The sequence below is a fragment of the Lycium barbarum genome, chromosome 5 (genome assembly GCF_019175385.1).
Source record: "Lycium barbarum isolate Lr01 chromosome 5, ASM1917538v2, whole genome shotgun sequence".
NCBI classification, from domain to species: Eukaryota; Viridiplantae; Streptophyta; class Magnoliopsida; order Solanales; family Solanaceae; genus Lycium; species Lycium barbarum.
Window position 1 is genome coordinate 122,150,893 of NC_083341.1, and position 14,213 is coordinate 122,165,105.

At 37.6% G+C, this 14,213-nt stretch overlaps 1 pseudogene; it reads right to left on the bottom strand.

Moving 5' to 3' along the window:
• Positions 1-2,515: 2,515 nt before the first annotated feature.
• On the bottom strand, positions 2,516-13,920 carry LOC132642674 (protein SUPPRESSOR OF GENE SILENCING 3-like; annotated as a pseudogene).
• Positions 13,921-14,213: the final 293 nt, after the last annotated feature.

Sequence of the window (14,213 nt, forward strand, 5' to 3'; positions counted from 1 at the left end):
TTGGAAAAATTTTGATGTTTTTTACAACTTGTGGGGTTTTTATGTTTATAAAAAAAACTGCAACTTAAGAAATCCAAATTGTATGTCCAAACATGATTTCCCTGTCCAAACGGCTCCTTAATAATATTCTTAAACAGTACCGTTCTACTTTTCCGCAGTGATTGAATAATTACCTCTAAATGTGATTAATTAAACCAGAAAAGATCATATCTAATTTCACACATTGATAGGATTACTAGAATTCAATAAGGCGTTAGTTTAAAAAAGAAATCAATTCGCTTAACCAATAAGGCGTAATATAAGAGTTGATTTCTGCTTTTGGTGATGCTCGAGGATAGCTTATGATCAGTTCCTTCATAAGTTCATCATTACAGCTTGTGGCATTACTTTTCTTGCACTGTTCAATGATCAACGTCTCAAGTTTTGGAGAATGAGCAAGGATGACCTCGATTATGTACATTTCAGTACTTGTCCCTTTGAATTTCCCTAACCTCACTGTTCGAACTTTGCTCAAAACTGAAATGATTTAGAAGCTCAAGATTGAGTTCTGTGTATTACACTCAAGAAGAAGAAAGAAGTAAGAATAAGAGGAGCAGTTATCAGAGAAAGAGAAAGCTGAACAATTCTATGATACATGATAGTAACTGTCAGATCATTTGTTGGATTACATTTGCTCTTCGCTTTCGCTCTATTTAATACTGGGGATAGTTGAGGGCTTGAGGGATGTTTTGGGCCAATAAGTCATACAAGTGAATACCTTACTAAATCTATTGGTACCAGATTTTTGTGTTACCTGTAAAAGTGATTCAACTCATTGTATCAAGTAAGGCTTCATTGGGTTGGGACAAAGTATGTTTACCTAGATCAGCTGGGGACCGTAACATTCTTGATATTGGTCAATGGAACAAGGTGGCTATTTGTAAACTACTATGGAACCTATGTTGCAAGAAAGATGCGCTATGGGTGAAGTGGGTGCCTGTTATTACTTTAAAGATGGTGCCGTTTGGGACTGTATGCCTAAGCAGGCTTCATTGGTTGTCTAAACTGCTGGGCTGTTTGGGACTGTACCTATTCAAGGCTTATATGGAACGAACTGTTGTACTCTTGTGAGTTCCCAATAAAATAAACTAATATGTAATAATTATCGGACAAAAAGACTACTAGGGGGAATCGATCTTGCATCAAGGACGCGATTGCTGAAATAGGGTACTTAGTTGCCGCTGAACCAACAACTCCTTTTAGTAATGGTTACCCAACTAGCAATTTCTTATCTAATTAATGGACTCTCAATATAAATACAAGGTTGGGACTATCAGGGAACCCACATTCGATACCCTGGATCTGCCCCTGGTTGCACTGGCAAGGAGTTAATAGGCAAATACATGCTAAGGGGCTGAGTGCTGCTGCTCCTGCAATATATAGAATGGCCCTGGCAGCATGTGTCTACAACATTTGGATAGAGAGGAACAACGTAATTTTCCAGGCTTGAAGAACTGATCCGCAAGCTGTTACAAAAAGATATTTTCTACCGCTAATTGCTGTTTTATTCGTTACTGTTGCTTCGATGTTGTAGTTGTTTCTGATGCTAGTTACTCTGATAGCATTTCATAGTTTTTATTTTTTTTTTATTTTTTAATTGAGCTGTACAATTAACACTTTGGTAATAAAATTCCATTTTAATTGCTCCCCCAAAAAAGATCATTTAACCAATAATAAATATTTGTATAGCATGAAGAAAGGATAAACTCCGTGACATATTAAACAACACAATAGGGATCTAGTAGCTCAGTTGGTTGACTACCTGAACTTTCACTTTGTTGGTGAGGGAAATGAAGTTGCATAGCAATGCTAGCTAATGGAATATTAATAATTTTGCACTAATAACTATCAAATCACCAACCTTTAACTCTTTCAATGATGGAGCTTGAAAATTGCAAGGCTCTACCTTACTGACATATATTTCTTTAAAAAAAAAAATACTCTCTCCGTCCTAAAAAGATTGTCTCTTTTGACTTCATACAAAGTTTAAGAAATAAAATAAGACTTTTGAAATGTGTGGTCCAAAACAAGCCTTAGATATTTGTGTGGTTGTAAATCATCTCATAAAGTTAAATTATTTCTAAATATAGAAAGGGACCAATCTTTTTGGGACAAACTAAAAAGGAAAGGAGGACAATCTTTTTGGGACAGAGGAAGTAATAATTCTTAAGACTAAGATTCATGCCTGCCACAGTGAATTGATCAAATTAAAGAGGAGAATCAAACTACAACTTAATTCTGGCTTCAATAGTTATTGATCAAGTGGAGAACTAAATTACAACATTAACAGAGAATAAAACAACCACAGTATAGTAACATCTTGCAACAGATAAAAAGGATCAGTATGACATATAAAGCTTACCAATATGCATGTGGAATCAAAATGCATATACTGCCAAGTATCCAGATAACACCTCTTTGTCCAGTGTCAATTCACTAAGCAGATGTGGACAAAGACAATGAGATGGATGTAGGAAACACCTATGTAGCAACTAACTGGAAACAACATCAAGAATTGAGAATTGATTTTTCAGATGATCATTCAACTAGTAGCTATTATTTGAGAAAGTCATTTTCTTTGTTAAAGAAAGTTGGATCAAGAAATCACAAAATACTCAGGGTATAGTGCAAATAGCTACTATGACAGTAAGCTATGGTTTTGTATAGTTGATTCACTTGGTGATTAAAACGTTTACCAACTTGGTTTAAAATTAAAAAAAAAAAAAAAAAAAAAAAAAACACTTACCAAGATCCACAAGGATAGGATTTTTTTGTCTTACTGAAATTGATTGTGTCCTATAGTTAGGATCCAACTATCAACTTGGTTAGCTTTCATTACTACCAAGACATGAGAATGAAACATGAGGTATAAGAGCTTATGTGCTTAAAATGTGAATTTGATTAGCCTAACTCTTGCAGCACATGAAGTAGAAAGAATAAGATAAACAAAAGGAATTGACATGAACTGCTGCTGGTTAGATTCAAATGAATTCCAACACCTCCTCAAAAAAAATAAAAAAATAAACCTCTCATTACTAACACTACAAGATGGATAAGGAGGCGTTAAAGAACAGTTGATCAAGGAAACATGCAAACCATTTGCTTGATCTTTGCTCGAAATTGAAAGGCAAACATATAAAAACATGTCCATAACATTTAAGCATATGCCTGGATGAGTATTTCAGCCAATATGGACTCACAGGGAAAATTTAAACCAACTCTGAGAATCTAAAGACATCACAGTCGCCCAAATGCTAAATCCAAGATGAGAAATGACTGAAAGTTTTAAAAATAAAACTAAAAGGAAGAGCAACCGACCTTAATCAGAAATGATCTGAGTCCGACCACACAAACACATAACCGTAACAAGTGATCCTATTGCCCCAAATAAATCAAGTTTGGAGGATAAAGTAACAGATAGGTTTTGACAACCCACAAACAAATAAAAACCCTGAAAATATGTCTAAAATAGCAGCTCGGTTGTATAATTAGTTATAGACCAATCATCCAAGGCATATTATTTTTGGATATAACTACTGGAAATCGTTTCTTTTGCATCATCAAAACACTTGGTCAGACCAGAATATAAAAGTCTGTGGAGCATCCCAACTTCGGCAGAAATTTAAAGCTGTGATGGTGTTGAACAGTACTCTATACCTGCTCAGCTTGATTTGGGGAGTACTTCTCCATCAGCTTAGCCAGTTCGAGGTTGAATTTCTTTCCAAGTGCAATTGCCTCTTCCAAGAGTTTGTGTCTCCTATCTTCATAATGTTAGTGTCAAGTTTTTATGATGACAATTTTACTTGTGCAGGTATAGTAATTAAATCGCACAAAGAATATATGTGAGCCCACAAAACAACCTCAACAAGATGGGAGCCCACAAAACAGCCCCAACGAGCTGGGCTCACTCAAGTAATGACTTCCAAGCCCTAACGTTGCTAACAGCAGTACTCTTCAGCAGTACAAAATCATTCAAGAAAGGAAAAGATATCTGCAACATTAAAGAAGAAATATTCCAGCAGCATCAAATCGTTTCAAAGAAGGAAAGGCCATCTCCCACATTAAAAGGCATATCTCATGAAGTGTAATAATCTTGATGAATGATAATGCTGCCTCGACACACAAGGAAAGCAACAAAAGCTCAGTCTTATTCTTGGAAATAGGATCGTTAATTCCATTTCCAAGGATCAAATCCCTTGGGTTGATCTCTCTGCGTGAAGAGCCTAAAACGCTATAAAAGGGCTGCTTCACAAACACAAGACTTATGCAATAGTCTCATTCCCTCCATTGCTCTGCTTTACTTTTAAACAAACATTGTTAGTCTAAGTGATTTATAGTGTAACAAAAAAGAAAGGAGAGTTACAGTTTGTGAGGCTTTGTATCAAAAAGAATAAGAGTGTTTTGAGTGTAGACGTAGGAACTTCATTCAAAACCTCCATTGCACCAAACCTTGTAAAAGAGCTGCAGAGAACACCCTTGCAACCCAAGGGGACTGGACTAGGATTCACATTGAATCTGAACCAGTATAAAATACGCGTGTCATTTATTTTCTGCACCTTACTTTAGCATTCACTGAGTAAGTAGTCGACTACTGGTTTAACATAGTCGACTAACAGATCGAAATTTTTTAACAATTCACCCCCCCTCTTGCACTTTCAATTGGTATCAGAGCAAGGTCTCACTTTCAGTTGCTTAACCGCACGTGAGAAAAGATCAAATGGCTGGATATCAAATTCCTGGAGCAATATTGCAAGATGGGCACTCCACAACAAGACCACCATACTTTAATGTTGAACACTATTGCTACTGGAAGGAAAGGTTTAAAATCTTTGTGCAGTCAACTGATTATCAAGCCTGGGTTGTGATTAAAAAAGGACCTAAACCTATTCCCAGAGCGGACACTGAAAACCAGGAAGATGCAGAAACTTCAACAATTGATCTAGAGTCACATGACATTACTAAAGAACAACAAGAGACACTGCAAATAAATGCAAGGGAAATAGCTTTGCTCTACTGTGCAGTGAGTGAAGAAGAGTATGCAAAAATTTCAAATTGTGACACTGCCAAAGAAATGTGGGATAAACTTGAGGTCACTTATGAAGGAACATCAAAAGTAAGAGAAACAAAAATTGATACTCTAAGATACGATTATGAAGCCTTTATGATGAAAGACGATGAGAACATCGAATCAATGTTCACAAGATTCAACAAGATTATTGGAGAACTCAAATCACTTGGAGTAACCTATACCAACTCACAACAAGTTAGAAAGCTTGTTAGAAGTCCGCCAAAGACTTGGGAAACCAAAGCTATTGTTCTTGAAGATGGAAATCTGGATAAGTTCACCTATGATGAATTAAGAGGAAATCTAATAGCTTTTGAAAAGAATTATATACAAAGATACCAAAAGGACGAAAAGAAGAAAGTGGTCGCCTTCAAGGCTCAAGTTGAAGAATCTGATGATGATTTTAAAGGAGAAGAAGTAGCTATGATTTCGAGGCATGTGATAGAAGCCATGAGAAGATCAAGAAATAACAGAAAAGGAAGCTCAAACTTTAAAAAAGGCAAGACTCCCACTGGACAGCAAAAGAATGACAGAAAGTGTTATGAATGTGGAAAATATGGCCATATTGCATCTGAATGTCCTGAGATAAGAAAGAAACCAACCAGAAGTTATTAAAAACAAAGAGCTTTTAGCAGTTGGAGTGAAGATGAGATTTCAAATGAAGAATCTGAAGAAGGTGAAAATATGTGTTTCATGGCTCTCGAAGGAAGCAGTAAGGTAAGTTCTCATTCCTGCGCTAAATGTGAAGAAACTCAAGAATTATTAGATCAAAATCTTATAGACCTAAATAATGTCTTTGATGAATATAGAAAACTGAAGAGAGAGAAAAAGGAATGGGAATCAAGATTAGAAATTTGCGAAAAAGAAAAAAATCCGATTCAAAATGAAGTTTACAATTTACAATCTAGATTAGATATTTTACTGAAACCTTCCAACCATAACTATGTCAAGTCAAACCAGTCAACTTACACACATAAGTTCACTGGGAAAAAGGTTTTGCAAATGACTAACAATTTTGAAGGAAAGAAAACTGTTTCCTTAAACACTGATAAGTCAACTAGAATTTTTAAAAGGACTGAACGGAAGTCTGGAATGCATAGTTCAACCGATCCCTATAAAGTGGAAAGAAAACCTTTTCAAACATGTTTTTGCTGTGGAAAACTCGGCCATAACTATCATAACTGTAGATTTCGATTTTCAACTACACCTGATTGGATATGGAAACCCAAGAAAATTAAATGTTTTGAAACTAACCATCAAGGACCCAAGAACTCTTGGGTACCTAAACAAGAATAAAAATTGTGTCTTGCAGGAACAACACAAGAAAAGGAAAAAGGAAAAATGGTATCTAGACAGTGCGTGTTCAAGACATATGACAGGCGACAAAAGTCTATTCAAATCAGTCGCTGACTTCGATGGAGGATTGGTAACTTTTGGAGACAACTCAACTGGAACAGTAATTGGTATTGGTATTATTGCTTTTGATAATTCCTGTGACATTTCAAATGTTTGGTTGGTAAAGGGACTTAAGTATAACTTGTTAAGTGTAAGTCAGCTATGTGATTCAGATCTTGAGATAAGATTTAGTAAATCAGGTTGTGTCATAGAAGACTCCTCTGGGATAAAGATTCTTCCTGGAAGCAGAAACAAAAATGTGTACACTTTGGACTCTGTCAAAAATCCTAAAGGTCATATATGCCTGGCATCAATGGGAGAAGATCCGTGGATGTGGCACAAGAAGCTTGGGCATGCTAGTATGCGGTTAATCGAAAAACTAGCAAGACATGATCTTGTAATAGGATTGCCAAAACTCAACTACACTAAAGATCACTTATGCGATTCATGTCAAAAAGGTAAACAAACTAGAAACTCCTTTAGTTCGAAAGATATTGTGTCTACTTCAAAGCCTTTGCAATTACTTCATATGGATCTAGTTGGTCCTACTAGAACTGCTAGCATTGGAGGAAAAAGGTACGCATTTGTTATAATAGATGACTTCTCTCGTTTTACCTGGGTAATATTTCTTGCTCATAAAGATGATACTCTAAAGAATTTTAAGCTTTTTTGTGAGAAAGGATATTACATCACTTCCATTAGAAGTGATCATGGAGGAGAATTTGAAAATAAAGCTTTTGAAGAATTTTGCAATGATCAAGGATACACACACAATTTCTCCTCACCTCGATCTCCGCAACAAAATGGTGTAGTTGAACGAAAGAACAGAACCCTTCAAGATATGGCAAGAATAATGATCATAGAAACAAGCTTACCACATCACTTTTGGGCTGAAGTGGTAAGTACAGCTTGTCATATTTTGAACAGATGTCTAATCAGACCAATTCTTAAGAAAACTCCGTATGAGCTATGGACGGATAAGAAACCAAATATTAGCTACTTTCATCCTTTTGGATGTAAGTGTTTTGTTCACAATAATGGGAAGGAAAATCTTGGTAAGTTTGATCCTCGAAGTGATGAAGGTATATTTCTTGGTTATTCTCCTACCAGTAGATCTTATAGAATTTATAACAAACGTACTTTATCAATTGAAGAGTCTATTCATGTTGTATTTGATGATACTAATCACCTGGTCGAGAAAAGGAAAATTGCAGATAAAGAAGACAGTCAAATACTTACTGCAGTGGTTACAAAACCCACTGAAGAAAAGGCACCCTGTGAGTCGACTTCTAATGCACCTCAGTCGACTGATGTTACTATTGGAACAGTTCCAAACGAATGGAGAAGTGAACTTGACTATCCAAAGAAATTTGTTATTGGAGACATCCATGAAGGGAGGAAAACTAGAGCATCTAGTAAAAATAATGTAAATCGGGCTCTTATTTCTCAATATGAACCAAAGAAAGTTAGTGATGCCTCAAAAGATGAATACTGGGTCAAGGCTATGGAAGAGGAACTTAATCAATTTGAAAAGAACAAGGTTTGGAATCTAGTTCCCAAACCTGAGAATGCTTCAATCATTGGCACAAAATGGGTATACAGAAACAAGCTAAATGAGGCTGGAGAAGTAGTTAGAAACAAAGCCCGACTCGTTGCTCAAGGATATTCACAACAAGAAGGAGTTGACTATGATGAAACTTTTGCTCCTGTTGCCAGGTTGGAATCCATTAGAATTTTGCTCGCATATGCTTCTTTTAAAAAATTCAAACTTTTTCAAATGGATGTCAAAAGTGCTTTTTTAAATGGGTTCATTGAAGAAGAAGTGTACGTCAAACAACCACCAGGTTTTGAAAACTTAAAATTTCCCTATCACGTCTTTAAATTAAGTAAAACTTTATATGGTCTTAAACAAGCACCTAGGGCATGGTATGATCGCTTAAGCTCCTTCTTGGTAAGTCACGGCTTTTTCCGAGGAAAGATCGATACAACTCTTTTCATTAAACGATTTTCATTAGGAAATCTCATTATACAAATATATGTTGATGATATTATTTTTGGAAGCTCTAACCCTTCTATGTGCAAGGAATTTTCTGATCTTATGCAAAGCGAGTTCGAAATGAGTATGATGGGAGAATTAAAATTCTTCTTGGGACTACAAATCCATCAAACTGACAGTGGAATATTTATATATCAAGCTAAGTATGCTAAAGAACTCGTTCAAATATTTGGGATGTCTGACTCAAAAGCTATGGGAACTCCAATGAGTCCTACTTGTTCTCTTGATAAGGATGAAACAAGAAAACCTGTTGGTGAAACCAAGTATCGCGGTATGATTGGATCGCTGCTTTATCTAAATGCTAGTCGACTAGATATTATGTTTAGTGTGTGCATGTGTGCTAGATTCCAAGCTGCTCCAAAGGAATCTCATCTTACTGCTGTTAAACGTATCATTAGATACCTTTATGGAACGACTAACTATGGTTTATGGTATCCTAACACCAATGATTTTACGCTTGAAGGTTTTTCAGATGCAGACTTTGCAGGTGATAAAGATGATAGAAAAAGTACCAGTGGTACTTGCCAGCTTCTAGGAAAATCTCTTATTTCCTGGAATAGCAAAAAACAGGGATCAGTCTCTCTATCTACCACTGAGGCTGAATATATTGTTGTTGGTCAATGTTGCACACAGCTAATTTAGATGTCTTATCAACTAAGTGATTATGATTTGTTTTTTAAACCTATAAAACTTTTCTGTGATAATTCGAGTGCTATCTGTTTGTCCAAAAATCCGGTGCATCATTCTAGGGCCAAGCATATAGATATTAAGCATCATTTTATCAGAAATCATGTTGCTCAGGGAGATTTTGAAATAGTCTTTGTTAACACTGAAAACCAGCTTGCTGATATTTTTACTAAACCTCTGCTTGAGGAACGTTTCTGCATGCTAAGAAGATCTTTGGGAATTATTGATAAATCTGTCTAAATTTTTAACAATCCGTGCCAAGATTTTCGGCTATTCAAATCTTTTCCATAAATTGTATTCCCATCAAATTTATGACCGTCCCATCTTCCCATATTTTACTTTTTACCTTTCCCATAAAATCTTTTTCCTTTTTTTCATCCGTATTCCCATAAACCCTTTCCACCTTCCTCTCTACCTTTCCCTTCCAACCTTTCCGTCTGTCCTCTCGTCTCTCCAATGGTGAAAAACGCGAAAACCTCTCTTCTCTCCACACGTCAAAGCTCAAGGCTCCAGGAAATGGGTAAGACTCTCTCCTCTACTCCTCATGACTCCGTCATCTCCGGTGACTCTGCTTCCTCTAACGACTCCGAATCCGTTCCAATTTGTAATCCTGGAAAGCGAGCCCTTTCTGAGGCTGCATGCTCCACCTCCTCCAAGAAACTCAAAACCATAACTGATAAACCCCTTGATCTTCGAATTTTTTTTTTGGGATGACCATCATCAAGCACTGTTCTCGTCTCTTGAGGACAAAACCATCGTCTCTGGTAGGATTGCCGATCTTGACCATATGCTTTCTCTATGTTGTTAGGTAAAACAATTATTTGTCTATCATGGACGGGAAAACTTTTTCAAAACCCCTCCTCATGTGTATGAAACCCCTGTTCGTATGTTCTATGCCAATCTTCGGTCTTCTAAAGCTAATGAACTCGAAACAATGGTTCTTGGTACCCACATTGTGCTAAATTGCTCTGTCATTGACTCTATTTTTGGTTGCACCTGCTCTGGTTTTTCCGAACTACCCAAAAATTTCTGGCCTGAGAAGTGTCTTTTGACGATGTTAAGAAAACCCTTTCAAATTCCACCTCTGTTCCTGCTCAAATTGGTCCGTCCAACATCTCTTTTGAGGCTCGTGTGCTTGCTCATATGGTTGCGACTACCATTGTTCCTCATGCTGGGTCCTACTCTACTATCTCCCAACGTGATGCTATCTTTACATTTTGCCTTCTTTCCAAGAAGAAAATAAATTTGTCCTCCATCATCATCAATTACATGATTGAGTGTGCTTCCAATCCTTCTAGTCTTCCATATGGTATGCTTATCTCCCATATACTTGAAGTCCACAAAATCGATTTAGTCGACTATCCCATCACTCTAGTTAAGCAATGCTACAACTCTAGGGCGTTTGGTAGCATGAGATATGTCTTGAGCAATGATTCCTGGTTGTTAAAGGACGTCTATGAGGCATCTCAACCTGGTCCCTCCACCAAAGGGAAAAAATCAGATCCTTCTGTCGCCTCCGCTGAATGCTATGCAAAAATTCTCGCCAAACTTTCTTCTATGGATGAAAAAATTGAGTCTGTCAAAGACTTAATGGCATCCACATTGTTTCAAGTAGAGAAGATTCATGATGTGACTAAGGAAACAGGTGCTGATATCTCTAAGCTGCGAGTTAAACTGGATGTTGTTATTAAGGAAGCGGTCAAACTGTCCGCCAAGCTTCAAGCCAGTGTTAACGCCATGCCTGAACGTCTTACTACTCCGTTGACTGAAATGAAGGATGCTATTGTGAATACATTAGCCTACTTTCTTCGTCGTCCAGTTTTCCGCCGCTAAGAATAGTTTTTTAGTTGGTTGTTTTTCTTTTAGTCTGTTTAAACAATGTTTTTGTGGGACTTATGTTTGGTTGTGCTGCTATTCGCTAATTTGCTATTTGCTCTTTGGTTTAGACTTTTTTTGCTGCATGTTACAAGTCTATATCTATGTTTGCTGTTTCTTTGCCTTTATTTTTGAGTGATGCCAAAGGGGGAGAAGGACAGTCAACTGTTCAGGGGGAGCCTACAAGGACTAGTCGACTAGTCAGGGGGAGTCTTCACCCATTCAGGGGGAGCATCCGTTACAGGGAAGTTGACTACATATTATCTAAAATTGTCATCCTAAAAAAGGGGGAGATTGTTAGCGTCAAGTTTTTATGATGACAATTTTACTTGTGCAGGTATAGTAATTAAATCGCACAAAGAATATATGTGAGCCCACAAAACAACCTCAACAAGATGGGAGCCCACAAAACAGCCCCAACGAGCTGGGCTCACTCAAGTAATGACTTCCAAGCCCTAACGTTGCTAACAGCAGTACTCTTCAGCAGTACAAAATCATTCAAGAAAGGAAAAGATATCTGCAACATTAAAGAAGAAATATTCCAGCAGCATCAAATCGTTTCAAAGAAGGAAAGGCCATCTCCCACATTAAAAGGCATATCTCATGAAGTGTAATAATCTTGATGAATGATAATGCTGCCTCGACACACAAGGAAAGCAACAAAAGCTCAGTCTTATTCTTGGAAATAGGATCGTTAATTCCATTTCCAAGGATCAAATCCCTTGGGTTGATCTCTCTGCGTGAAGAGCCTAAAACGCTATAAAAGGGCTGCTTCACAAACACAAGACTTATGCAATAGTCTCATTCCCTCCATTGCTCTGCTTTACTTTTAAACAAACATTGTTAGTCTAAGTGATTTATAGTGTAACAAAAAAGAAAGGAGAGTTACAGTTTGTGAGGCTTTGTATCAAAAAGAATAAGAGTGTTTTGAGTGTAGACGTAGGAACTTCATTCAAAACCTCCATTGCACCAAACCTTGTAAAAGAGCTGCAGAGAACACCCTTGCAACCCAAGGGGATTGGACTAGGATTCACATTGAATCTGAACCAGTATAAAATACGCGTGTCATTTATTTTCTGCACCTTACTTTAGCATTCACTGAGTAAGTAGTCGACTACTGGTTTAACATAGTCGACTAACAGATCGAAATTTTTTAACAATTCACCCCCCCTCTTGCACTTTCACATAAGCTCTTATCAGATTATCCCAATCTTCCACAAAATTATCCCCGTCTTTATCTTGAAGTTTGATAAAAAATTTACCTTTCTCTGCCCTGACTTGATGATCTTGAACAGTTGAGGAAGCATTTGCAAAAGATTGTTTAATCATCTCAAGTTGTTCTTGCTGTCTTTTCTCAAATTTTTCCTCCTCAGCAATCCTGGCATCGTAAATCATTTTGAACTGATCCTTGAAAAATTGCTCTTGATATTCCATTTCTTCCTTGTTCTGTTCATACTGCATCTTCATTTTCAGCCTGACGATCTTGTTCTCTTCCATTGTCTGACGGTGCTTTTCACTCACCAGTGTAAGAATCTCTTCAAGAGCTTTAGCTTTCTTTTGGTACTTACCAGCTTGGTTCTTGAACCACACGAGCTGCTGATTATCCTCCGACATTTGCATCGCCGGATACCCAAAGGCTTCATTATATGACTTCATCTCGAACTTCAACCTTGATTTCCCATGTGAATGCTGGTTGAAGTTGTCCACGTCTCTTTTCTCTGCCATGTAACCATAAAGCTTACGTATTCCCCCAGGATAAAAGAGAACTGGATTGCGTTCCCACGCGTCTCTATCTCTTCCTTTTCAGAAAAATGCTCACTGAGAAGCAGAGCCTCCATGTAACCCAAGGGAGTGGCCTCAAAAACCAATACACTGATGCCACGATGGCCACGTGGACCATATGAATGTTTAACAACCTCGACAGCAGCATAAGAGCTGAAATAGTCGCGCAGCTCCTGATTTCCCATTCCAATCCACTTGTCATTATCATCTTTCTCAAGTGCCGTGCTCATGATAATCAGCATCGGTGGCCACATTATTTCCTTATCTTTAGATTCTGGGCCATCCCATTTTCCATACACCTCACCTGGAGGTACAACAGAAGTTCCCCTCTGACGCAGCTCCTCTTCCAAAAGTTGAGCAAGCTCTCTGTGTAATTTAATCGTTGATCCACCTTTCGTTTTTGTGTGGGACACCAATGAGTGCAATCCTGTAAACCACACAATTGCATCTGGACCGCCTTTGCAGGCAGGGCAGTTCCACTGTCGTTTAGAATCATTAATCTCAGTAACAGTCAAATTGTCGAGACATTCAAAAAGTTTCTTGAACCAACGACTTTTCTTGCGCGCCTCATAAGTCATTTCTTTCACATCTGAGTGACCATCAAAGTCGTCATCACTCTAAAATTCATCTTCGTCACTGTCGTCATCAGGTAAATCCAGCTCGTCAGACTCACAGGCCTTAACATCATCATCAGTGACAGGGGAACTAGATGATCCAACATCGTTACGGAATCCCCGATTTCTGAATAATATCTGGATGACCCCAAGTACTATTCTTGTTTCCCCGAGATTCTGAAATGGGATTCTGAGGAATCCATGGCTTCTTCCCGGAACTGCTGCTTCCACCCTTGTTCTTGGACTTTTTAGCACACACATTCCATCCATCATTTTGATTAGAGTTGAAGCCCAAATCTCCAACACCTTCATTTATCTCATCAACCCCAAATGTTTCAGAGATAGCTTTCTTCTGCATTGCTGGTGAATTAGAAGACTTCCCAACCCCTTTATTGCTGGAACTCATATTTGGATGAAACAACAAGAACTGGGCTGGCCGGAGAAATAAAATAATGGGAGAAACCCGCCGGAGAATGGAACTTACTGGTCGCACTAATTTGGCTTTTATTCTTTGGGTGCATCAATCAATTCAGAATGTTAGACCATAAGTAGTAATGGATTAATTATGTAGTGCTATAAAATAAATTCGAGTATTAGAATTAAGAAGCAATAAAGGCACAAAGAGTGAGAGAAACGAGCAGTAGTACTATTACTTTTCTTGCCTTTACTATTTTGGGATGTCATTGTCATTTACAGAGCA